This window comes from Perognathus longimembris, chromosome 6 (genome assembly GCF_023159225.1).
Source record: "Perognathus longimembris pacificus isolate PPM17 chromosome 6, ASM2315922v1, whole genome shotgun sequence".
NCBI classification, from domain to species: Eukaryota; Metazoa; Chordata; class Mammalia; order Rodentia; family Heteromyidae; genus Perognathus; species Perognathus longimembris.
In genome coordinates, this window is record NC_063166.1 from 47,058,202 (window position 1) to 47,084,567 (window position 26,366).

Below are 26,366 nucleotides of genomic sequence, written 5' to 3' on the forward strand. Positions count from 1 at the left end.
CCAGCCCAGGCAGGAAAGTCCATAGAACTCTTATCTCCAGTTAGCCACCAGAAAGCCAGAAGTGGAGCTGTGGCTCAAAGTGGTAAAGCACTAGCCTTGAGCAAAAAAGCTCAAAGAGAATGTCCAGGCCCTGAATTCAAGCCCCATCACACCACACACACACACACACACACACACACACACACACACACACACACACACACACACAATGTGTATCAACTTTAGTCTAGGAAGTAGATACTATCATCTACTTCCTCCATCCCAGGATAACCTTCCAGAAAAGATGGATAGTTATGAAGCATAAGAAGCTTTCAGGGGCTGGGGATATAGCCTAGTGGCAAGAGTGCCTGCCTCGGATACACGAGGCCCTAGGTTCGATTCCCCAGCACCACATATACAGAAAACGGCCAGAAGTTGCACTGTGGCTCAAGTGGCGGAGTGCTAGCCTTGAGCGGGAAGAAGCCAGGGACAGTGCTCAGGCCCTGAGTCCAAGGCCCAGGACTGGCCAAAAAAAAAAGAAGCTTTCATTCAAAGAAACTAGGAAAGTACATAAGCCAGCCTAACACCGGGGAGCTCGGAGACTACAGTGTGTATAATGCAGACTCTTTACAGAATACTGTCTTACATACCCTCATTTTGTCTAGCAAAATTCTGTAAACACCAAGGCTAGAAAAATCTCTTTCAAGTCCCTCCAGACTCTTGCAAGACCCCTTGGGAATCTCTTTAAACCAACCTCAAAACTCTATTTCTGAAATGCAATTCAAAGAAGAAATACAGATAGCAATGCAGCAGTATAAATAAATGTTATCAGATCAAGCTTTGACACCCTGGAGGATGACAAAGAACTTGTCACTGAATACTCCAAGCTAGGAACAAGGGACCCAAAGGAAATGAAACAGGAAAAAAGATCTTGGCAATTCCATAATGAGGCAGTCAGTTATCAGAAAGGTCAGTCTTCTACAGTCAAACATACCCAATTACACTCCAAGATCTGGAAATATACTGATATTCTTAAATCTACTATCTTTTGGTTTCAATGGAGTGATTATATGTGTCTTGCTTATCTTGGAGGAGAAAATATTTGAGGAGTCAATAATGCAGTGTTTGTCTCATTGTGTGCACAGCTCAATGAAAACTATTTTTATTGAGGTGGCATATGCTTAAAAGAATTAAATATTACTCCCAGCTCTCAGTCACTGAACTATTTTATTACCCAAATGCAAACAACTAGACTGGCTTCCTCCACTATGGAAATAAAACAAAAGCCATAAATATTTGAATGTTAACCAGATATGTGAGTACCACAAAACAAGCCCAAAAAGTAGAGCTGCATTTTGCAGAACAATTCTCTCTCTAAAAGGCAATATTACAGCTGGGCATTGGTGACTCACACCTGTAATCCTAGCTACTCAGGAGGCTGAGATGGGAGGATGAAGGTTCAAAGCCAACCCAGGCAGGAAAGACTGTGAGACTCTTATCTCCAACTAACTACCAAAAAGCCAGAAATAGTACTCGTGGCTCAAGGCGGTACAGCACTACACTCAAACACAAAATCTTAGAGATAGCACCCAGGCCTTAAATTCAAGCCCTAGGACTGGTACCTAAAAAAGTGATATAAAAAGTTGCCAATCCAAGAAGAAAATTTAAAAGGGGATCCAAATAGGAAAAGATGAAGTTAAACTTTCTCTCTTCGCAGATGACATGATCCTATACCTAAAGAATCCCATAGACTCTATCCCCAAGCTACTAGAGCTGATCCAAAACTTTGGCAAAGTTGCAGGATATAAAATAAACCCTCAGGGAGGTCTTCCGGGAAGACGGCGGAGGAGCAGCACAGCCCTAGCTGAGCTCCCTCCGACATCGCAGTTTTCTCACCCCATAGAAACTTTTACTCCTAGAAAGACAGCCAGAGTAAGTTCTCACAGTACAGGGATTCTGGCCAGGAAGGAAAAATCGACTTTGCTTGTCTGAAAACACAGATTTGAGCTCCAGGCGGTGTCCCGCTGCCGCGCCAGTGCCAGTGCCGGCGCCGGCACAGCGCCCAGCACAGCAACCCACACTCCACGTGGCTAAAGCACACAGCATAGACCAGAGAGAAATACTCCAGATGGCGGCTGAGCATGGATGACCTGAAATCTCAGAGAAAGCGTGAGTACCCCACGAAAGATATTCTCACTCGCGCCCACAGAGCAGCTTCTGGAAGGCAGCCCTTCCCCCACTGCCAGAGCAAAGCGCCATCTTTGCCACTGGCATAGGGTCAGACCAGATTGGAACTAAAGTGGGCCTGGGAAAAGTGAGGTCAAAGTAGCCATCTTTGAAAAGGGCAAGAGGGACCAAACAGTGAGAGCCAGCTCCGCCCAGGAGAACGCCCCCTGCCCAGGCGGGAGGCGAGTCCTGGGCCTCATCTTAGCCAGAGTTGCCCCGTCCTGCCCACCGGAATTTCTAAAATTAAAGCGAAAGCGGCGAGCAGCTCCCAGCGGCACAGAAACACCAGACGGGGGAACAAATAGTTCCTGAGACAGATAAACGGTCCCGTCCCAGAGGAAGCCCAATTCCCAGCCCGAAACAGAGCTGCATTCCATAGCCACCTCTGCCAAGGAGGCCGCCACCACCCAGGCAAGCAACTCTCAGCCGGGTAAAACAGGCCAGAAGCGCCCCGCCATGCTGAGTCCACAGCCTATTCAAATCCAGGCATCAAAGGCAGCGGCCCCACAGCAGACAGAGGAGCCACAGTTCCCGAGACTGCTCACGTCCCCATCTACAGAGGACGCCCAAGGCCTACCTGCAAGCTGTGCAAACCACAGAGACCCAGGATTTCACCAACAGGGGGGAAGGGTCAGAACAGATCCACCCCTTGCAAACTGAAATCAAGTCAAACCAGCCAATCAGGAAAATAGACTGCAGACCATTGCAAGGAAACCAGAGACTGGGGAAAGACCACCCAAATAAGAAGGACTCCATTTTTTTTCTTTTTTCTTTTTCTTTTCAAACATTTTTTAGACTTTTTTAAAAAAAAATTCTTTTTAATTTTTTCACTTCTGAAACATTGTTGGTTTTTTTTTGTTTGTTTGTTTTCCATTTTTACCGGTTTGTTTTATCAAGTTTTTTTTTGTTTCTTTGTTTAGGTTGTTCTTTTTCTTTTTTTTTCTTTTTATTTTTTTTCTTTTTAAAATAATTTTTCTCTGTTTTGTGCATCTGTCTTCCAGTATTTTTACTTTATTTCTCTCTTTGAGTTCTCTTTCTTTAAAAATTACTTTCCTGGGCTGGGGATATGGCCTAGTGGCAAGAGTGCTTGCCTCGTATACATGAGGCCCTGGGTTCGATTCCTCAGCATCGCATATACAGAAAATGGCCAGAAGTGGCACTGTGGCTCAAGTGGCAGAGTGCTAGCCTTGAGCAAAAAAGAAGCCAGGGACAGTGCTCAGGCCCTGAGTTCACGGCCTAGGACTGGCCAAAAAAAAAACAACAAAAAAAAAATTACTTTCCTATGAATAACACCTCCACTCTTTTCTGCTAACTCTCCATTGTCTATCATTTTAACCTTGTTCTTTCTACTGATTCTACTCTTCTCCACATTTCCACATCACTGAAACTAAACCAAAATCACCACCCCCTCCCCCCCAATACATTTTACTCTATTCTCTTTACTACCTCCAACTTACCCTCCTGACTTACTGCCTGGACCTTCAGGTTCCATTGACTCCTGGTTATTGGATAGAGGGTATCCCAGCTTAATCTGAGTGAATCAAAGGGGTTCATAGAGAAAGCCAGTCCTAAAAGAACTTAATATAAAATCAAGAATTGCATATAGTGTTGTAACAGTAAATAAGTAACTACTGAATACAGGGCCCAGGATCGGTTGTTATATTGAAATTGTATTCTTTAGGAACACCAAATCTAATTTTATGGACAGGTATACAAGGTTTCTGTATATAATTATGAACTTGTAAGATTTACACAACAGCGCTTGGTAAGGGCTGCTTTGGGTCTTAAAATAAACCCTCAGAAATCAACGGCCTTTCTCTATGCTAACGACCCAAAGACCGAGGCGGAAATAAGGAAAGCAACTCCTTTTGCAATAGCCTCAAAAAGCATAAAATACCTAGGAATAACCTTAACTAAAGAAGTGAAAGACCTCTTTGAGGAGAACTTTAAAAGCTTGAAAAATGATATTATGTCAGAACTAAGGAAATGGAAAAACCTCCCATGCTCCTGGTTTGGGAGGATTAATATAATCAAAATGGCAATACTGCCAAAGGCTATCTACAAATTCAATGCAATACCCATTAATATCCCAACACCATTTTTTAATGAAATAGAGGAAGCAATCCAGAAATTCATATGGAACAATAAAAGACCTAGAATAGCAAAAACAATCCAAAGCAGAAAGAACAGTGCTGGAGGAATTACAATTCCCAACTTCAAGCTGTATTGTAAAGCTATAGTAATAAAAACAGCTTGGTATTGGCACCAGAACAGGCCTGAAGACCAATGGAACAGAATTGAAGACCCGGAAATGATCCCACAGAACTATGCCTACTTAATCTTTGATAAAGGAGCTAAAACAATAGTTTGGAAGAAAGATAGCCTCTTTAACAAATGGTGCTAGCAAAACTGGCTCAACACATTCAACAAACTAAAACTAGATCCTTATATATCACCCTGCACCAAAATCAATTCCAAATGGATTAAAGATCTCAAAATCAAAACAGACACCCTGAAAACACTAAAGGAAGGAGTAGGAGAAACACTTGGGCTCCTTGGCGCAGGACGGAAGTTCCTTAACAATGACCCAGAAAGGCTACAAATCAAAGAAACGTTGGACAAATGGGACTGCATCAAACTGCAGAGCTTCTGCATGGCAAAGGACATAGCTCGCAAGATAAACAGAAAGCCCACAGACTGGGAGAAGATCTTTACCGGACATTCAACGGACAAAGGCCTCATCTCTAAAATATATGCAGAACTAAAAAAATTACCTTCCTCCAAAACAAAACTGCAAAGAACCAATAGCCCCCTCATCAAGTGGGCTAAAGACTTAAAAAGAGACTTCTCTGATGAGGAAATGAGAATGGCCAAGAGACATATGAAAAAGTGCTCTACATCACTGGCCATAAAAGAAATGCAAATCAAAACAACATTGAGATTCCATCTCATCCCAGTAAGAATGTCATATATCAAGAAAACTAACAATAACAATTGTTGGAGGGGATGTGGCCAAAAGGGAACCCTACTTCATTGTTGGTGGGAATGTAAACTGGTTCAGCCACTCTGGCAAGCAGTATGGAGATTCCTCAGAAGGCTAAATATAGAACTCCCCTATGACCCAGCAGCCCCACTTTTGGGTATCTATCCAAAAGACCACAAACAAAATCACAGTAAAGCCACCAGCACAACAATGTTCATTGCAGCACAGTTTGTCATAGCTAGAATCTGGAACCAACCCAGATGCCCCTCAGTAGACGAATGGATCAGGAAAATGTGGTACATATACACAATGGAATTTTATGCCTCTATCAGAAAGAATGACATTGCCCCATTTGTAAGGAAATGGAAGGACTTGGAAAAAATTATACTAAGTGAAGTGAGCCAGACCCAAAGAAACATGGACTCTATGGTCTCCCTTATTGGGAATAATTAGTACAGGTTTAGGCAAGTCATAGCAGAGCATCACAAGAGCCCAATAGCTATACCCTTCTGATCACATAAGATGATGCTAAGTGAAATGAACTCCATGTTATGGCAACGATTGTTATATCACAGTTGTAACTACTTTCAATGTCCCATCTGTATCTGTAGCTTCTATTATTGATGATGTTCTTGTATCACCTCCCTGTGGTTGTACCTACACTATCTCTGTAATTTTTTTTTCAAATTTTTATTATCAAACTGATGTACAGAGAGGTTACAGTTTCATACATTAGGCATTGGATACGTTTCTTGTACTGTTTGTTACCTCATCCCTCATACTCCCCTCCCCCCACCCCCTTTCTCTTTCCCCCCCATGAGGTGGTGTTCCATTCACTTAGACCAAACACTTTTGCAAGTATTGCTTTTGTAGTTGTTTTTCATTTTTTACCCTGAGTCTCTCAATTTTGGTATTCCCTTTATTGAGAGTAATTAGTACAGGTGTAGGCAAGTTACAGCAGAGGATCACAAGAGCCCACTAGCTATACCCTTATGAACACATAAGATGATGCTAAGTGAAATGAACTCCATGTTATGGAAACGATTGTTATATCACAGTTGTAATTACTTTCAACGTACCATGTGTATCTGTAGCATCTATTATAGATGATGTTCGTGTATCACCTTCCTGTGGTTGTACCTACACTTTCTCTGTAACATTATCTCTGTAATCTTATCTGACTATATTGGAAACCGTGTATACTGGTATTAGAACTAGGAAATTGAAAGGGAATACCAAAATTGAGAGACACAGGGTAAAAAAAGACAAACAACTACAAAAGCAATACTTACAAAACTGTTTGGTGTAAGTGAACTGAACACCTCATGGGGGGAAAGGGAAAGTGGGAGGAGGGAGGGGGGTATGAGGGACAAGGTAACAAACAGAACAAGAAATGTATCCAATGCCTAACGTATGAAACTGTAACCTCTCTGTACATCAGTTTGATAATAAAAATTTGGGAAAAAAAAGTTGCCAATCACTGAGGAAAATAAGAAGTAGACAATGCTAGTAACATAAAAGGGATGAAATGGAAATTTTGCAAATCCAGGCCTGGATCTGAGCTCACATGAGCAGTGTTGAAGAGCTTTGAGAAAATCAAGATGCTACTACATTGTCCTCCTGTTGCTTGCCTTCTGATAAGTACTGTGAACTACCAGAAGCCAACTCATTATCCTTTGTCACTGAGTACTGAGTCACATTTATCTCATCCTGAAAACTCCTATCTCTATACATACAAACAACCTCAGACTGAACAACTACTGATGGGACACTCACAAGTCATGGCCAATTCCATCCCAAGCATGGGTGATGGGGATAGATAATTAGGAGTACAGAGGCTTGAATGGCAAATACGAAATATACTTCCTCCACCTGTTCTCCCAAATTTGCCTTTGGTCAGCCCTGTCAAATTTGACACTGACCCAGAAAGATTCCAGACAATATCAGAGGATGCTTAGGGCTATTCAAGTCCCCCAGCTTCCAGAGGGAAGCTAGCCAGGGTGCCAATCCTATTCTGCCCACAGTGCTCTTTTGAAAAAGAGCAATGGGTTAGCACAATTCATTCTTGAGGTTTTCTTTAATTTGTTTTTAATTTGGTGTCCCTTTCATTTCTTCTTTCTCTCCTTTCACCTGAGCTTCAATTAGAAAATTCCACTGTGCATAATTCCACACCACAGGAACCTAGATCAAATATAGGAAGCCATTGATGTATAAAGAACCCTCCTTTAAGAACGTAGGACAGAGTGTGCCTTGTAATCAAAGGCAATTAAAGACATTCGTACAATTGTGACTATACATCCTTTGCATACACAATTATGGAGAATTGTTCAGAAAGCTTACACACTGTGGCACGGATGCTTTCCAAGAGGCTCTTAAAGTATAAGAAGCACTTATTTAGTGCTTGCAGATATGAGCTCTGTTTATATTCTTATGTGTATTTAGCAAATACAATGCAGGCTCTGTGTTTAGAACATTTGGTCCTAAATGAAATGTGTCATTAAATCCACCATGAAGTACAGTAAAGCCCAAACTTCTTCTGTTGGCTCCAGGGGGAGGCTAAAGTAGACACCATTTGTTTTCCTGCTGAAAGTTAGCATCTGGATACAATCACCAAGAGTTCTGATTGTTTTGGCCACATCTAGTCATGAAGAAGAACCTCTTGCCAATGGCCCAGTTTTTCTAGTCCAAAGCTTCCTAAAGCTCATAGCAGCAAACTGGGAGTACAGATAGGAGGGTACAATGTCCACATAAGCACAATGATTGTATCTCTGCCTCCCAATGGCCTTGATCACTCTGTGCTTCTGAATATGCAAGTTACCATCTACATGATTACGGGGTTCCTTGAAGGTCCAGGATGGTAGGGAGAAAGAGATATGCCTATTCTCTTCATCTAGTAAATAAGAAGCAAGTCAAGACCTTGCAATCCATATGCTAGACTGAAATCCCAACTCCTCTACTCACTTTTTCTGTGTCTAAACAAGTTATAGAATCCTGGCCAATTCTCTGTCCTCACTGATAAAATAAAAGTATTAACAGTCCTTGCCTCATAAAGCTGATGAAGTCTGAGAGAATGACAGATGCAGGGTGACAACACAAAGTAATCTGTCAGAGAAGATAGCTTAAGGGTATTATGGTGTCATAGTCTCCCTATGGCTTCTCTTCGACTTTTTATGCATAAAATTTTCCTCCACTTAAAAAAATAAATTACTTTGACCAGCCACCTTCCTAAATTGCTATACCTGCATTTCTTTAAATGACAAATTCCTTGGAAGAAGGGACTCCGATGTGGTATTTGACCCTTACTCCTGTTTCTCCCTTATAATGAGTGATGAGACCCACTCACCAACATCATTTGCCATGTAATGGCAAGACCTCTAGGATGACCAGTTGTACTTATCTACCCTACACCTAGCAATGGGACAGAGTATAGACAGAGGTACCAGTTGTTTGGCCTCTTATATTATTGCCTTCTTCTATAAGAACACTGTGGAAAATAGATGCCTTTCCTTCAGGTTGAGTTCTGGAATGAGAAGGTAGCTGATTCTGGGAAAGCCTCCCAGAATCACAGCCAACTCAAAGGTGTTATTTAATGTAAAAAAAAAAAAAAAAAGCTTGATTTGAGCTGTTTGTTACTGAAGCAAAGGCTGATACATCACCTGTTCTGCCAACCTGAAAGCCTTTCCCTGTAACCATCAACAAGAGGCAGTCTGTCAAAGATACTCCTTCTTCCCTAGAGCTCCTCAGTCTTCTGTCCTTGTATATGTCATCTCAGTTGTTATTGCTATGTTTGTAACTATCTTGTCAGCTGTCTTCCAATTATGCTCATTGAATACCTGACCCACTCTGCCTTGGGAGGAAAGCAGAAAGAAATACACATAGAACTAGACATGGGACACACCTTGCAAAGGGACTAGAGCCATTGTTTAAAGTTGTTCTGGTTTTTGGCTAAATGTTTATGTGCAGAAAAATGAGCCTAACTAAGCAGATGAGCCTGGGATGACCACAGGTGAGCAAAGGCCAGAAGCCTTATATCTAGATGGATGGGACTTAGCAGAAGCTGTCTGAAGGATCAAGTCCTGTGTCAAAGTGCTTTAGAGCCAAGTATTTCTGCTCAGACATGGTCTTGACCCAAGACTTGTCCAGCTACTGAACTCCCCCACACTGTGAAGTTAAATCTAAATGAAAATACAAAGGTTTTATCAGAGCAGTTGGAGCCACCAGATTGAGAATAGAATATCAAGGCTGATTTGATTCACTGGAAGAGATAAAAGCACCATGTTCTAAGAAATTACTCCCCAACTGTGAGCGAGTCTTTTCCAACCCACACATCAGCTTGTTAGATATGGGACTCAGCTTTCTTAATGTTTGTTTCCAGCCTTGCAAATCTGGTCAAAAGCAGAACTTCTGGGACCTCCCTAACATATCCATGTAGATACAGCACAAGATAAGATTCTAGAAGAAAATGTTCTAGGCTTTAAGAGTGCCAAGAGGGCTGGGGATATGGCCTAGTGGCAAGAGAGCTTGCCTCTTATACATGAGGCCCTGGGTTCAATTCCCCAGCACCACATATACAGGAAACGGCCAGAAGTGGCGCTGTGGCTCAAGTGGCAGAGTGCTAGCCTTGAGCAAAAGGAAGCCAGGGACAGTGCTCAGGCCCTGAGTTCAAGGCCCAGGACTGGCCAAAAAAAAAAAAAAAAAAAAGAGTGCCGAGAAAGAGCAATTTGTATGAATGAAGGAAATTATTCACAGGCCCAAAAGTTTTCTTCTTTTACTGAGAGAGGCTAACATGAGCAGGCACCCACCTAATATTCATATTTAAAAGTTTGTGAGTTTCAAGGTTGGAGTCTGGAAAAGGCATGACAATGGACTGATGAATTCTCCTCATGTGAGGCAGAAGGACATCCATGAAGTTACAACTCCCCTGGATTCTCTTCTTCAGGCCCTTGGATACCTTGGACTTTCTTCCACGGGAGGAAGCTCAGTCTGGCTAGATGATGGCCTAGGAAAGAGGAAGGACCATGGCCAGTGAAGGGCCAGGTGAGTGATGAGAACAATGAGTTCAACCAGGTCATGCTACCTATGCCTAAGTACAACAATACTATCAGTAGCCAACACCTGAGTGGTAAGTGCTAGACAATGATCTAGACATGTGCAAGGGAAACTTTATTCAGTGCACATGGCATCTCTACAAAATCACTGACATGAGAGATCCCATTTTACAGAGAACACTGAAGAATGAAGGTTTAATTCTCCAAGGCATTGATAAGGTTGTACTTAATTAGTTTGAACGAATATCTGCTTATTATTCAGGAAAAAGAAAAATCAGGCACAACAGAAATGAAGATATAATCCCTTAGCTTTATAATTATAAATATATGCATTCTTAAGGATCTGAAAGAATATGTATGCATCAAAGTGTCCATAGTGATCTATTATGCTTCCCACCACCCTTTCACTGATTAAAATCTTCAGATAAAATATTGCTTTTCCTTAAAAGAAAAGCTGCATTTTTTGAGAGGGGAGGTAGTCCTGGGGCTTGAATTCTGAGCCCAAGCTATGGCACTGTCCTTGAGCTTCTTTTGCTTCCAGCGCTCTTCCACTTGAGCCACAGGATTTTTTGATAATTTATTGGAAATAAGAGTCTCACGTACTTTCCTGTCTGGGCTGGCTTCAAACCACAATCCTCAGATCATAGCTTCCTGACTAGAATTACAGAAAAGAGCCACCAACACGCAGCAAATTATTTTAACTATAAAAGTCAAGCCAAGGGCTGGGAATATCACTTAGCAATAGAGTGCTTGCCTTGTATGCATGAAGCCCTGGGTTCAATTCCTCAGCACCACATAAACAGAAAAAGCCAGGAGTGGTGCTGTGGCTCAAGTGGTAGTGTGCTAGCCTTGAGCAAAAAGAAGCCAGGGACAGTGCTCAAGCCCAGAGTCCAAGCCCCAGGATTGGCACAAAAAAAAAAAAAAAAGTCAAGCCAAGTGCTGGCTGTATATCTGAGCTACTCAGGAGGCTGAGATCTGAGAATCCTGTTATGAAGCCAGGCTGGGCAGGAAAGTCTTTGAGACTCTTAGCTCTAATCAACCAGTAAAAAGCCAGAAATAGAGCTGTAGGTCAAGCAGCAGAGTTCTAGCCTGGGGTGGGGGTTGGGAGGTGAGGGAGAGGGGACAAGCAAGAGCATAAGGCCCTGAGTTCAAGACACAGTACTGGCACACACGTGTATACCATACACACACACACACACATACACATACACACACATTATAAAATACAATGAAGGGTTATAAGGGCATCAAGATCAAGTTTGTGGAGATCTTTAATTCTACTATAATTCCATATACTTGTGGAATTTTCTGCTACTAGCATAATTGGTAGGACCCAACATCTCCCCAAAATATATTTCTTGGTCAAACTAACTGGAAAATTCTGCATATTTCTCTCAAAATATTCACAATGCATAAATTCTAATAGGAAAAAAAGTAAAACCAATTTAATTGGTTTGACCCAGAATTTTCCAATCTTGTTTAATCACAGAGCTGCCTGACACATAATGCTTATTTACAACATTATAAATTCAAGAAAAGCTCACACATTTTGAAAGTGGTAGTTTTATTTATCACTCATCCTCTGTCATGCATACAACTGTTTTAAAGTATAATGTGTATTTATATATGTGGGAGGCTGGAAATATCAGAGAAATCTCAGTTTTAAGCTCTAATAGTCACAGAAAATTTGTCCTCTGAGCAACTAGATTATTTTTTGGAGAGCCTAGCATTCAAACTCATGGCTTTTTTTTTCACTATGACCCAACAAATCTCACCCTCCTGTGTAGCTTGGGATGACAGCCACTACACCCAAGGATGGGTTGAGGAAAGGGGAGCCTGACAAACTTCTGTCCCAGCTGACCATGAATTATGATCTTCCCATTCTTACCTTCCCAGTTACCTAAGATTATAAACATGGAGCACCAGTGCCTGGCTTAAGCAATCTCTTTTTTTTTTAATGGAGCTAATACTAACTGCATCTTGACGTGCTAAATAGAGTGTGTAACTCCATTTTTTTATGTCAGACTATTAACTTCTCATCAACACTCTTTGCTTTGGCCCTACAGATAGATAGGTTGGTTAGAAAGTGCATACATGCACATCTGCCTATAGCATTGGCAGATAATTTTCCCTCGTCTCAGCCCAAGCTACTGTAATGGTTCCATCACTAATGCCTGGCCCAAACCTACATGTACCTGCTTGCACCAAGCCAGCTGCCCCAGCACTCCCTCATGTAAATAAGCTTTCTCCTTTTTATTTTTTATGAGTATCACTAGCCTCAACTTTCAAATCAAATTCCTCCTCAGAATCCATTGTGCTTCAAGAAAGTGGCTACAAAACAGGCTCCTTAAGCACATAATAGATGCCCAATGAATATTTATCATTTTCCTTTTCTAAAGCTCTACCACCCCCAGAAAAACAACTGCTAGTTAAAGACAGATGAGAAAAAAGCCTCTCACTGTTGCTTTTGTAAAAGGAAGCTCATCTTAGGGTTGGTTTCTGCCATTGAGCTGCTAAAAGAAAAGATTAAAAATTAACATTCTGTGTAAAAAGAAATGTTAGAAATGAACCATTATTTGTGACTTACACAGGGACTTCTGAGAACAATAGGGACAATCAGCAGAATGATGAAAGAGAGGCATGTACATGAAGACGGATGGATGTGCTACACACCAGGAGTCCAATGGCAAGTCCAGCTCTGTACACCCAGGGAGAAAGAAATGCTGCATTGAGAGCCCCTGTTGACTTCTACAGGACTCAGGGGTGTACATCACCCTTTTGACAAGAAGCACAGCAACTGAATTCAAACACTAGCCCAGGGTTCACACCATGAACACACAAGAACCAAACCCACCCCTGATGATATCTCAGCCTGCATTTCAACCATTACACACTGGCCCCTCTGGGGACTACGGGACCGTGGTTTTCTATGCAGTAACATGGCTGTGCTCTAGGAAATAGCTCTTCCCACTTCCCATGGGCCACACACATTCCATTGGTCTTCCACAACTCAGTGAAAGTCCCTTCATTCTAGAAGCAGACGCCGTATATGTCTTTGGAAGGTGGGAACAGACTTCATGGCTGAGACCTATTGGGTAGAATCTCTGTAAATGTACACACACACACACACACACACACACACACACACACACACACACAATTCACATCCCTCAAAAAGAGCATCTAGATAATTCAACAATTCAAGTGGTTTGTAAAGCCTCCACATTCTACTCCACTGTGGCAGTTAGAAGTAGCTAACCCATAAGGTGTTTGTCAAAAATCATTACACCTTACCATGGTGCTTCTAAAAGCATAGACATTTGGCAAGTCTTTGGATGAGCCACATGAAACCACCCCACTCTGCTCCATAAATCATGCTATTGTGTGGTGGTATACCACTGAGACAGGCCACATTTATCTCCCTAAAGAAAGCTTGGCAGGAAAATGTTCAGAAAATATTGGTCATGTTATCTTTCCAAAAGGTTAAGAGAGGGATTTGCTTATCTATAGTGATTTATGGAAGTGACAAATGTGTATACAAATGTGGCCCGGAAATGCACAAGAGTAGACAGGATGACTTAAAACAAAATTATGGTGTCAGGATTCAAACCTGATAGCTCCATTCTATAATGGGACAAAGGAACTGGGATTCATAAATCACATTTGTCAAGAATAAATAAAAAGAGAGCCAGATGAGGCCAATGGCCCTTGCTGTTTCTATCTCCCTCATAATTTGTTGTCCTGCCCTGGCCTGTTCTGCCTCTGTCAGAGATAAGAGCCTCTATTGCTTTTTTGCTATCTCCAAATTAGGTCTACACATCAATAAATAAGACACACTGGCTTCTGTAGTGTGTACTGTCTGCATTTGGCTTTCCTAGTGACTGCTAAATGGTTTTCTGTGACTTAATGATTTGAGGCATGAACAGGTGTATCTCAGAAAGACCCATTTCCAGCCAGGGAAATAAGCCCTCAGTGGGTACAATAGCAAAAATACATGATTCTAGCTCTAGTTCTGACCATATTTGCCCGTGACTTTGGACGAAGTTCTTGTTTCCCACTCATTCATTTGTAACACCACTAAAATACATCACCCATCTGTACAAAACTCTGAGATAAAAATGCAGACCTCCCAATTCTATCCAAAGCTATCCCGATGTCTCAGCCCCATGGCAATCCATTGCCAAGCACATCTGGGGGGCAGGGAGAAAACTAGATAAATATTTAGAAAGCTAACTTAAAGAATGTCTCACATTTCTAAATGAAGAGATTTTAAAAAATCACTATGTGCTGGATTTGCCAGTCTCTTTAATTCTGAAATCCTTTCATTGAACTTAGAAGAATAGCTGCCACCTATGCTGATTTCATTGACAATTTCAAACCATTTTCAAACTGTTCTGAAATAAAAGTAACGTACAACTTCCTGGTTTGTGCTAAATAATTCCTCTTGTGTTTTACTATGACCCTCACAAAATTCAAAAACAAACTTCAATATATTTCTCCCTCCTGCCCCTGGCGCTATTTTTAAGCTCTCTTGGCAGGATGGATAGCAGCTGGCATCAACACCCTCCCAGAAGCCCTTTGTTTTAATTTCCCAAACAAGACAGCTCACCCCCAGGAGCTTCATTCAATGGATACGGATACAGTGCACACTAGGACACATGTACACATGTTTTTATCCATTTGGAACCCTGAGCTGGGGACAAACCGCATCCCAAAAGCGTTTTCAGAATATAGATGGTCTCACTACATCAGGCTCTTTTCTCCTGCTTCTTCTCCCAGCTCTGCTCCATGGCCTGCAAGAGGCAAGTCTAAGTACCCAATCTCCATCCCCTTCATGCATCACCACTGCCCTCAATCCCAGCCCTGCTCTAACCTGGCTCCTAAAGCAATGGCTTCATCCTCCACATTTGGATTGGTGTTTTCCCATGCATCAGCCACACATCTATGAACTTTGTTGTTGCATAGGACAAATGCTTGTGCTTGCTCAGAAAATACAACCAACCTCCAAGAAGGCCACCCAGCAGACCTGGCACTCTCTGTCTAGGTTACAGTCTTCCCTGGCTTTCTTTGAGGGAAAATAAATGCAGCTGTAACATTTATTATCACCCAGTTTAAAGTGAAGGCACAGACCCTCCACCTTGCCTCAATTCCCTGTGTAAGAAAACCCAAGAGAGTGAGGGTCAAAACATCATAAAAAGGAAAGGCAGACTGACTGATTACCCCAGGTCATTGAAGCCCAACAGGTTTGGGAGTTTGTAAAAAAAAAAATGTTTTCGATAATTGAACAATAGAATATGCCCAGAGAAGTTCAAGATGATACATGCTCATACATGGCTACTGAGACTGAGTGAGAGGTCCACTTTCTTCCAACACTGAGGTCCAATCTGGGAAACCAACCAAGCTTTGGAGTGAATATTTTGATAAGTAACTTGGGTTGTGGAGACCTCTAGCCGGCAAATTTTGTAAACAATAAATGCTCTGTAATCAGGCCACCCTGAACTTTTATTTTACTGGTAGATAAGAACTAATTGAGCAAGACAATACAAATATTCTGTGTGTGTGTGTGTGTGTGTGTGTGTGTGTGTGTGTGTGTGTGTGTGTAAATCAGAGTCTGCAGAAGGAAGATCAAGATGAAGATGTTCACTATGTATGTTTGGCTAAAATTGCTCCTGCATTTGTGCAACAGACATTAATCCTGTCTCCATTTACCCACAAAAATTATTTTAATATCCTCATGAATATGTTAAAAGTGATCTATTCAAGAAAAGTACAAGCAAGGACCTTGAGGTTGCCTCTAGGGGCCAGCATGGAAGAAATCAAGCTGCTTGGGTAACATGTACTCTGAAATTGATTCACAATGTCCTGAGAAGTAAGCAAAGGCACTACGTGCACTGCTCTGATCAAAGATAGAGTAAAAATCTTTTTTTTTTCAGTATAAAAATGAGAAAATTAAGAAAAGGATCTAGCTTGAGGGGAACATGATTAAATACAGTTTCAGATCCATTTTCTTATTCTGCAACAATCAATGGCTAAACAGAGCAGAAGAAGGGTGCAGCACTGATTCAGTTCAGTCCTTGAAGATGTCATATGGATAAATGAATTACTTTACCCATGTGCTTGCTTCACAATTAACCTGACCAAAGTCTGTCATGATGAGCATTTAGCATTATCCACAGTCACTGAAGTAACTATGGTGGGGAGGGGCTCCTGGGGTTCTCCGTGAAAGCTCTGTTCTCATCTAGGGTCTGAAAATGTTCCTGTGCTCTGCTCTGAGTGGAGACATTTGGGGTGGATACAATACTTGAATATGGTTCTGGCCTGCCTTTGTATACCACCCCACTCCAAAGTTTGTTTAAAAAAAATGAGAAATAGTGCCTCTTATTTTCAGGTCTTTCTCACACTTAAGACTCAGAATGCAAGCCAGCACTGATGGCTCACACCTGTAATCCTAGCTACTGAGAAGGCTAAGATATGATCACAATTCCTACCAAGGCAGGACAGTCCATGTGACTTATCTCCAATTAATCACCAGAAAATCAGAAGTGTAGCTGTGGCTCAAGTGATAGAGCACTAACCTTGCGCTGAAGAGCTCAGGGGCAACACCCAGACTCAAGCCCCACAACCAAAAGAAGAAGAAGAAAATTCAGAATGCCCAGGAAAGCTTGTGCAAATGCCTTCTCCTCAGAGATCCTGCTTCAGATGACCTGTGTGGCTACCTCCGATTTAGATATGTGTGTTCAGTAAAATTCAGTTTGAGAAATAACTGAAATCACTTACAGACTTGTTTCTTTTTCTTTCATTTCCAAACCATCACAGACCTGTGGTTCTATAAAACAGAACAAAAATTAAATTATAAAACAGAAACTCATGCACAGATAGAAGTCCTAATTTTTTATGATTAACTAAGCAACTACAAATTATGTACCCCATATTGATTCATCAGTAAAATAAGCAGAACAAATGTGATACACAGGAAAAGAACAAACCCTGAGTATCTCATTCTCTGAAAGGGTACAGAGAGGCAATAAACACTGAGAACCTTTATTATGCCTGTAACTTTTTGTCATCTCACACTTATAACTTGAGTAAAAATTAGGAGTCAGCAATTTCTCACAGAAAGCACCTTGGTACATGTTTCAAGCAAGCACTAAGTATGCCAACATTTAAAGGTTTTACTGTAACAAATGCATTTGAAACCTGAATTAGCTTGACACTATACCTGGGAATGATATACATCTAAATGATTTCTATTTCTTTTTTGATAGTAAGTAATCTAGACATTAGGAAATGAAAAAATTGAAACAAGAGAATTTAAGGTAGTTTCAGGAAGCCCAAAACATTCATTTACAACTTTTATCTTGGGCCTTCTGTGTATGACTAATTTGCATCTTAAGGTGCATGCAATCAACCCCCCCAAATAAATTTCGTCTACAATCCACTCAAGGAAAAAGCTATGAGTGCCATCTTGGATGGGGCCACAGTGGCGAATTGAAGCCAATTCTGCATTCATCTCCTTGTGGGCCAACCACACAGATGTGGCTGAATATCACTGTCCTCAGACTGCCTCTGAAAGAGCCCTAGCTTGGAGCACCTGAGTGGCCTGTCACTATTCTGCAAAACTGCAAAGTAAACAGACAGATCCCTTTCAAAGATTTGTGCTCAAAGCTCTGAAAATTCAGTGTATTTGTAGCAACATATTCAACTACTTTCTGCCTCCAAACCATGCAGATGGCAAAAGAATGACAGCCATTTGTGTCTTTGGTTTTAAAATTACGCTGTTTTCAAACAAAATGAACTTTATATGCATTTATGGGGAGTATGTTTTTGTTTCAAGTTCTTGTAAATAATAGTTGTCAGTTTGTGTGCATTATGATAGTAGGAAAGAGTTTCAATTAAACAAATCCAATTAGCATGAACATATTGTGCTTTCATCTGAAAGCAAAAAAGACGGAAACCCAGGAATAAACTCTGGTCCTCCCAAGGAGGCAGACGTGCTAATGGCTCCTTTCAATTCCCATTGTAACTGCTGAAGCCAAAGCCAGAGCAGCTGGCTGGAAAGCCCAACACTGTTGTGACACCCCAGCTGATAGACTGTTGTGTGGAGCCTGGGCACACCCAGGGCACAAACTCCTACCCACAAGACATCAGTGAGGCAAGAAATGGAGTTCTGAACTGTGCTTCGGAATTTTTTCCAACCATGGACTATTATTTTTTAAAACATCTCATTGAATTACTCTTGCTCTTTTACTATCACTGGATGACATCTGTCTCTGTGCATAGGATTCAACTACTACTAGTTTGGGGCTCTGCACATCCTTCGCTTCCTCACATGCCAATGTCAATTTCTCTTAATTTCTGTGCCCCTAGAAAACAGCTATCCCACCAAGATGCCCCAACTGCAGATCTCTGGGTCAGACCCAGCAATGCACACAATAGACTCATACCGTGCTCCAACCCAGATTGTTGGGTCAGACCTGCAGCTGTGGTCTTGACCACCAGCGGATGCTTCCAGCAGGTAGGACATGTGGCTCAATCCAGCTGGGAACATAATGGGAGAGAAGTAGGAGGACAGAGGCACAGCGAAAAGTCAGACCGGACTCAAAAGAAGACCCTAAGATTGCCCCCTGGGGAACCCTACTATATTGTTGGGAGGAATGTAAACTTGCTCAACCACACTGCAAAGTAGTATGGAGGCTCCTCAGAAGGCTAAACATAGAGCTCCCCTACAACCCAGCAGCCCCACTTTTGGGCATCTACCCAAAAGCAAGACCACACTAAAGCCACCAGCACAACGATGTTCTTTACAGCACAATTTGTTAACGCTAAAATATGGAACCAACCCAGATGCCCCTCAGTAGACGAGTGGATCAGGAAAATGTAGTACATATACACAATGGAATTCTATGCCTCTATAAAAAAAAAAAAAGAATGACATTGCCCCATTCGTAAGGAAATGGAAGAACTTGGAAAAAATCATACCAAGTGAAGTGGGCCAGACCCAAAGAAATATGGACTTTATGGATTCCTTCATAGGGAATAATTAGTACATGTTTAGGCTAGTCATAGCAGAAGATCACAATAGCCCAATAGCTATGCCCTTATGAACACATAAGATGATGCTAAGTGAAATGAACTCCACATTATAGAAACAAGTATTATATCATTGTTGTAATTATTTTCAACATGCCATGTGAAGCTGTACCTTTTTTTTACTCTCATATTCCCTTCCTGTGATTTTACCCCCACTATCACTGTATCTCATCTTAGTACCCTGGATACTGTATATATGTGTATTAGAACTAGGGAAGGGAAAGGGAATGCCAAAATAGAGAGACAAAGGATAAAAAGACAAACGACTCCAAAAGCAATACTTACAAAACCATTTGGTGTAAACCAACTGTACAACTCATGGGGGTGGGGAGGGGAAGGGGAAGGGGGAGGCGGGGGAAAAATGAGGGAAGAAGTTGAACAAGAAACGTACTCACTGCCTTACATATGAAACTGTAACCCTTCTGTGCTTCACTTTGACAATAAAGAAAAAAGAAAAAAGAAGATTGTCCCCTGGGAATATTCAGAAGTATGGCAGAACAGGAATAGCTGAGTCCTTAACAGAAGCAAAGTTCTGAGGAACAAACCTTGCCAACCTCAAGGGGTGGCAGGATGCTTTCATAAGCGGCATGAGATTTTACACGGTAATGGGCTTCATCTAGAAAGGGCTGGCCACCAGCTGGCTGGCCTACCAGAGCCAGAATAATGCATGTGATCCTTTAAATCTTGCTTCTAATTATTGAAAAGGGTGCAAGAAAATACCAAAGGGAGAGAATGGCACTTGAAACATCTTTCTTGTCAGTTATCAGTGGCTTGCACTTGTTATCCTGGCTACTCAGGAGGCTGAGATCTGAGAATCATGGTTCAGAGCCAGAGTGGGAAGGAAAGTACATGAAATTCTTCTCTCCAATTAACTACCAAAAAATGCTGAGAAAGGAGCTGCAGCTCAAGTAGTAGAGCATTAGCCTTAAGCACCAAAGCTCAAGAGCAGTGCCCAGATTCTGAGTTCAAGCTCCAGTACTGCACCAAAAAGAAAAAAAAAAATCTCTCTTTTTATCTCCCTGGACAGAGGCTCTCAAAGTGTTGGACCAGAAGGGGAAGGAAGATCAGAGAGAAAAGGAGGAGGTGGAAAATTCAGTTTCTCTAACTACCTAATCTGAAAGTAAATCCGCCTCCCCGTAAATGGATGTTTATGGCTGGAACACAGAAGAAATCTCAGTTCCCGTTTAGTAAAGTCCCTACTGCTAGCTAAGACCTTGATGCCCAACACTACACAGCAGTTTTCTTAGCTCCTGCCACTGTAGGAAATGAGTTCTCACCATCTACTTTTACTGCCACAGTAAAAGCTTCTTCTCTCCTAGGCAGGAAGAGACAATACAGCCTCACATCCCTGAAGGGGACATTAAGAGTTAACTCTACTACTATAACACCTGGCTACCAGACAACACATGAAGCAATGCTTCCTCTAGTCCAAGCCAGGCTAGCCTGCATATGACTTCCAAACTAGGCCTCTTTTGAGTATGGCTGGAAAGAGAATTCCACTCACTCATTACTATGAACACCACTTCTAACAAATGCAGCAGTGGTACTCACTAGGTTGAAAATGAACAATACAACCTGGGGGTGGAGATGGGAGGGGGAAACTGGGAGAAAAAGAGGGAAAAGGTGACATGTCCAAAAAGAAATGTACTCTTTATCTGATTTATTCAACTGTAACCTCACTGTACATGACCTTCATAATAACAATAGCTCTGTATGTTGAGAACCTACAGTGTGTTAACAGTTTATGGCATGTCATTTCCACATCATGACTCTAGGACTTAGCATTTAATTTGGAAGACTTGAAAATATGAAGGACCACAAAGTAATTATTCACTAAGGAATAATCAAAGTGGTTGTTTCACCCCCATCGCACCTCAGAGTAGCAAAGTGATCTAAGGATGAGCTCTTAGAACCCATCTAGTTTTGTGACTGCCCACTCCCCCCTTTCTGACCTTAACCTCATTTCCTGAAACCCTGTCAATCCAACATCCTGCCCTAAGGCCTTGTCTGCTAAGCCAAATGGTCCAAGCCAACAACAGCACCTTATAAGCCTGTATCAACCCAGACTGAAGCCCATCACAACCGGTCACCCTGGAACATAGAGGAGTTGGAAACCCAAGTCGGACCTCATAGAATGAGTCCTCATATTTTACTCTTTTCCTACCAATGAAGTCTCTCAGGGAATCTGGAAGGAAAGCTATATATTTCTCTGCTCCTGGAACCTCATTCAATCCTTTCTGTTTAGTAGTGGGGCAGTGTTTCTCAAAATGTGGCCCTTGTTTCAAATGGGGCACCTGCATCAGAATCACCTGGGTTATTTAAAGTTGGAACTCGTAGGTGCTACTGAGACTTGCCAAGCCTGACTGTCGAGGTGGCTCCTGAATTCTATGAGTAGTTCATCCTAGAAATAGCTTGTCACCAACTGGCGCCATCTCTGCCTGGTCTGGATTTGCTTTTCTCACACGCTTTAAAATAACACTCTCAAGAACTTCCTAAGAACAGGAAACAAACAGTTCAACAAAGTAAACAGAAAAAGAACAAATAATCCAATTAATAGATGGACAAACAAATAGTTCTCAGAATAACTTTATGGCTGATAGCCATAAAGGATATGAGAATCAACCCAACTGAGATTCTGTGTCACTCCAATAAGAATGGCAACAGCAGCACAACAAATGCTGAAGAAATGGGGGTTGGGGGGTAAGAACTCCTATGCACTATTAATGGGAATGTCAACTACTGCATCCACTATGGAGGTCAATATGAAAGTTCTCAAAAAACTACATTAGAAAACCCCCATCATATGACCCCATCATAGCTTTATCTGGCACCTATCAAAGGAAAGTAAACCAATATACAAGAAAAATAGCTGCATACTCATGTTTATTGCAACTCTGTCTATAATAGCCAAACTGTAGAATCAATCAAAATACCAGACCACTGGGGCTGGGGATATAGCCTAGTGGCAAGAGTGCCTGCCTCGGATACATGAGGCCCTAGGTTCGATTCCCCAGCACCACATACACAGAAAACGGCCAGAAGCGGCTCTGTGGCTCAAGTGGCAGAGTGCTAGCCTTGAGCAGGAAGAATCCAGGGATAGTGCTCAGGCCCTGAGTCCAAGGCCCAGGACTGGCCAAAAAAAAAAAAAAAAAATACCAGACCACTGATGAACAGATAAAGACAAAATATAAACACATATATACAAATATAAATATAAATACACACACATATATATACAGAGAGCAAGAGATACACACGCAATGAAATGCTACTCATCCAAAAAGAAAACTGAAATGACATTATTTCAGGAAAATGGATGGAACTGGAGAGCAAGATAAGCCAAGCCAAATTCAAGAAGCCAAATATCACATGTTCCCATCCACTTGTGAAACCTAGACCTAAAATGATGAGGAGGAGGTGGTGGTAGAGGAGAAGGGAGAAGAAGGAGGGAGAAGAAGGAGGAGGAGAGGGTTAAGGAGGATTGGGAGAAGAGAAGAAAGAGAAGAAGGAGGAGAAGGAGGAGAAGGAGGGGAGGGGTAAGAAGGATGGGGGAATAGGATAAATGGGAAAAAGGAGGAAGAGGAGAAGGAGAAAGAGGGGGAGAAGGGGGAGAGGGAGGAGGAGCAGGTAAGACATGGAGGAGGAGAAGGATATAACTATAAAAAGGAAGAGGTAGAGAGGGAGAATCAATGGGAGGAGAATATTCAAAGGAAAGGATAATGAGGGGTAAAAAGGATCAAAGCAGGTTACATATCTACATATAACACACATATTGCATCCATACACAAAGATAGCACAGTGAAACTCACAAGAAAAGACATTGTTTGAAATGAAGAGGGGAAGGGGGACATAGTGGAGGGCATGAGCTTGTTCAAGATATGCTGTATTCATGTATGGAATAATCATAGAGAGCCCCCTCATATGATTAATATATGTCAACTTTAAAATAAGGTATTTTTTAAGAGAGCAGAAATAAAGCGATATGAAGGCTGTGGAGGATCCACCCCTTGCATTCTTTCCCACAGTTAATCTTCCCACAGGACATCTTGCCACCTGCCTTGTCAGCTGAAGACATGGAGGCTCTTGTCTAAATGCCTTATCCAACGTCGTGAGGTAAGAGACTGAAGACAGTGTTGATTTAAACTCCTCATACCACCTGATCCGGGGACCCAGGATTCTTCCTCTCACCTCTCCAGCATCCCCGTGTCATGCATTTCCTGCTTCAAACATTGATGCTAGTTTACTTGTTCTGATACTTACTTAGTTTGACTGAATATAGGAATCACTCAGATCTTCTACAAAAGAAGTTATCAATCATTAGTTGACAAGTAAATACAAGAATTCTTTGTGACCTTCAAATGTGTAACTAAATCATATATTTCAAACTACTCTGCAATAAACTTATGAAACATGTTTATTTAAAACTCTGAAGTTTGGATTTTTTTATTGTTACAAATCAAGAAGTCAGCAAACTATAGCAAGTAGCTCAAATCACAGCCTGTTCTTATACCAAGTAAGCTAGAATAGTTTATATTTTGAAAGAGTTTGGGGGTGGGGGGACAAAGGAAGCTGACAAAGGGAAGTGGAGGAGAGGGGAGGGGAAAGAAAAGAGGGAAGGAGAAGAGGGAAGGGAAGGGAAGGAAAAGGAAAGGAGGGGAAGAGAGGGGAGGGGAAGAAGGGAGGGGAGAGGAGAAGAGGGGGAGGGGAAGAGGAGGGGAGAGGAGAGATGATGGGAGGGGATGGGAGGGAGGGGAGGAGAGGGGAGGAGAAGGGAGGGGAGGAGAGGAGAGAAGAGGAGAGGAGAGGAGAGGAGAGGAGAGGAGAGGAGAGGAGAGGAGAGGAGATCATGTAACATGTGTTCCCCATTACTAGCTCATTAGAGAAATCCAAAGGATATCACAACACTGTCATATTTTCCCTTAGAATTTTGAGGGATTTTGTACAGCTTTGGTTTCTGTGATTGTGTGTACTTGTTAGCGTTTGTTTAGAAACCATTTGAGCTGTCTCAAACCTTCAACCTTGCACTGATGTTCTGCTTGGTAAGGCTGAAGACTTGTTGGATGCTTTCAATATCATTATAATATCAGCAACTTGAATCTGATTCAGTGACTTTCTATTATTTAATAGAGTACAACTCTAATAGAGATGTATGAGTGAATCAGTCTGCATGTCTTAAAATTTATGAAGATTAAAGATGGCATTGGCACTAGTAGTAATGATAACAGAAGTAGTGGTGTTGAGTGTCAGGTTGGTGAAGGAAATGGTGATAATGGTTGTGGTAGTGCTGACAATGATAGGTTTTGTGGTCATAAGGATGGTGGTGTTGATGGTGATGGCAGAGATGGCGGTTGGGGTAGTAAGGGAGATGGTTGTAATGTTGGTGGTGATGGTGGTGACAATGGTAGCATTTGTGATGATGATGATGATGATGATGTTGATGATGATGATGATGAAAGTGGTATTGTGGTTGATGATGGTGGTGGCAGTTGTGACGCCTCCACACTACAAAACTTTCCTCAGGAAGTACCTTGGTATTCACCAGATTTAAGAAAGCCTCAATTTTTTTTTAAAGAGATGTGATGGAAATTACATACAGCCGGCCAACATCTCTTGCAGAGGAGACAATGAAAGCACTGTGACACAGAGCCATCAAAACTTTCTGTGCAGTAGGTCCCCTCGGGGTTACCACCATCAGTGTACAGCGCTAGGCTTCTAACGCCTAGCATGTGAAAATGAAGAAGAAAGTGTTCAGACCATCAAAATGAGCATTCAGAAACCTAGTCACACAAAATATTTTCTCATGCTCTTGAAAAAGTCCAATTTCTAACCACATTTACCCCAAGGGCTCTTCGAGGTACAGTACAATGCTACTTATAGAACACCTAAATATTTATAGTAAATAGTACTTGAATATTTGTATTATAGTCAAAGAGGCCTCAGAATCCTCACATCATTTTTGTATAATTTTTACATATAAATTGATCGATGTAATTATGGGACTTCAAAGGATTTTTACGAAGTCATAAATATCTAAGCTTCTGCTTATCTCTCATTTTCCCCCAACATTAGTGGTCTAACTACACTTCATATTTAAAAGAATGGCAATGAGAGGATCACACAGTGACTTATATGCAAAAACAAATCCATACTTACTTCCTTATCAAAAAAAAAAAGTGAGATATCATCTCCCTGCTTGGGAGGAAGACCAAGCCATTCTAATGAATTATGAAGCTCTGAAAAATGCTGGGCCCTCCAACCTTTTCAAGTTGACCATATGTGTGTGACTCACTCACAGTAACACTATGCCGGAACATTTTTAGCCTTAACCAAATGTCGCCTCATTATCTGCAAGCTGAAGCTGTGCTCAAAGCTCAGCCAGCCTCTGCCTTTCCTTTGACAACACACCTGCCAGAAACACCGTCACTTCTGAATTGTCTCTTGTATCATTCTTTGGCTAAATGATTATTACTCTCCAATCCCTCTGCCTTTGAGTCTATGTTCTTGCTCTGTTTTGGTTTTTACATTCCAGGATTTGAACTCAGAGACCCTCATTCCTAAACAGGTGCTTTGCTACTGAGCCACGACACCTCTACCCCTTATTTATGGTGGGTTTTTTTTTGTTTTTTGTTTTGGCCAGTCCTGGGGCTTGGACTCAGGGCCTGAGCACTTCCCCTGGCTTCTTCCCGCTCAAGGCTAGCAGTCTGCCATTTGAGCCACAGCGCCACTTCTGGCCATTTTCTGTATATGTGGTGCTGGGGAATTGAACCCAGGGCCTCATGTATACGAGGCAAGCACTCTTGCCACTAGGCCATATCCCCAGCCCCTGGTGGTTGTTTTCGAGATAAGGTTTTCTTGCTTGCCAGGACAAGTGCCTAAACTGTAATCTGTATGCCTTTCTTAGGCTTCCTGTGATAGCTGAGATTGTAGGCACATGCCACAATGCCCAATTTCTTCCACTGAGACAGTCATATACTTTTCTCCCGAGGCTGGTCTAGGACCATTTTAACCTCTCAAGTAGCTAAGATTATAAGCATAAGCAT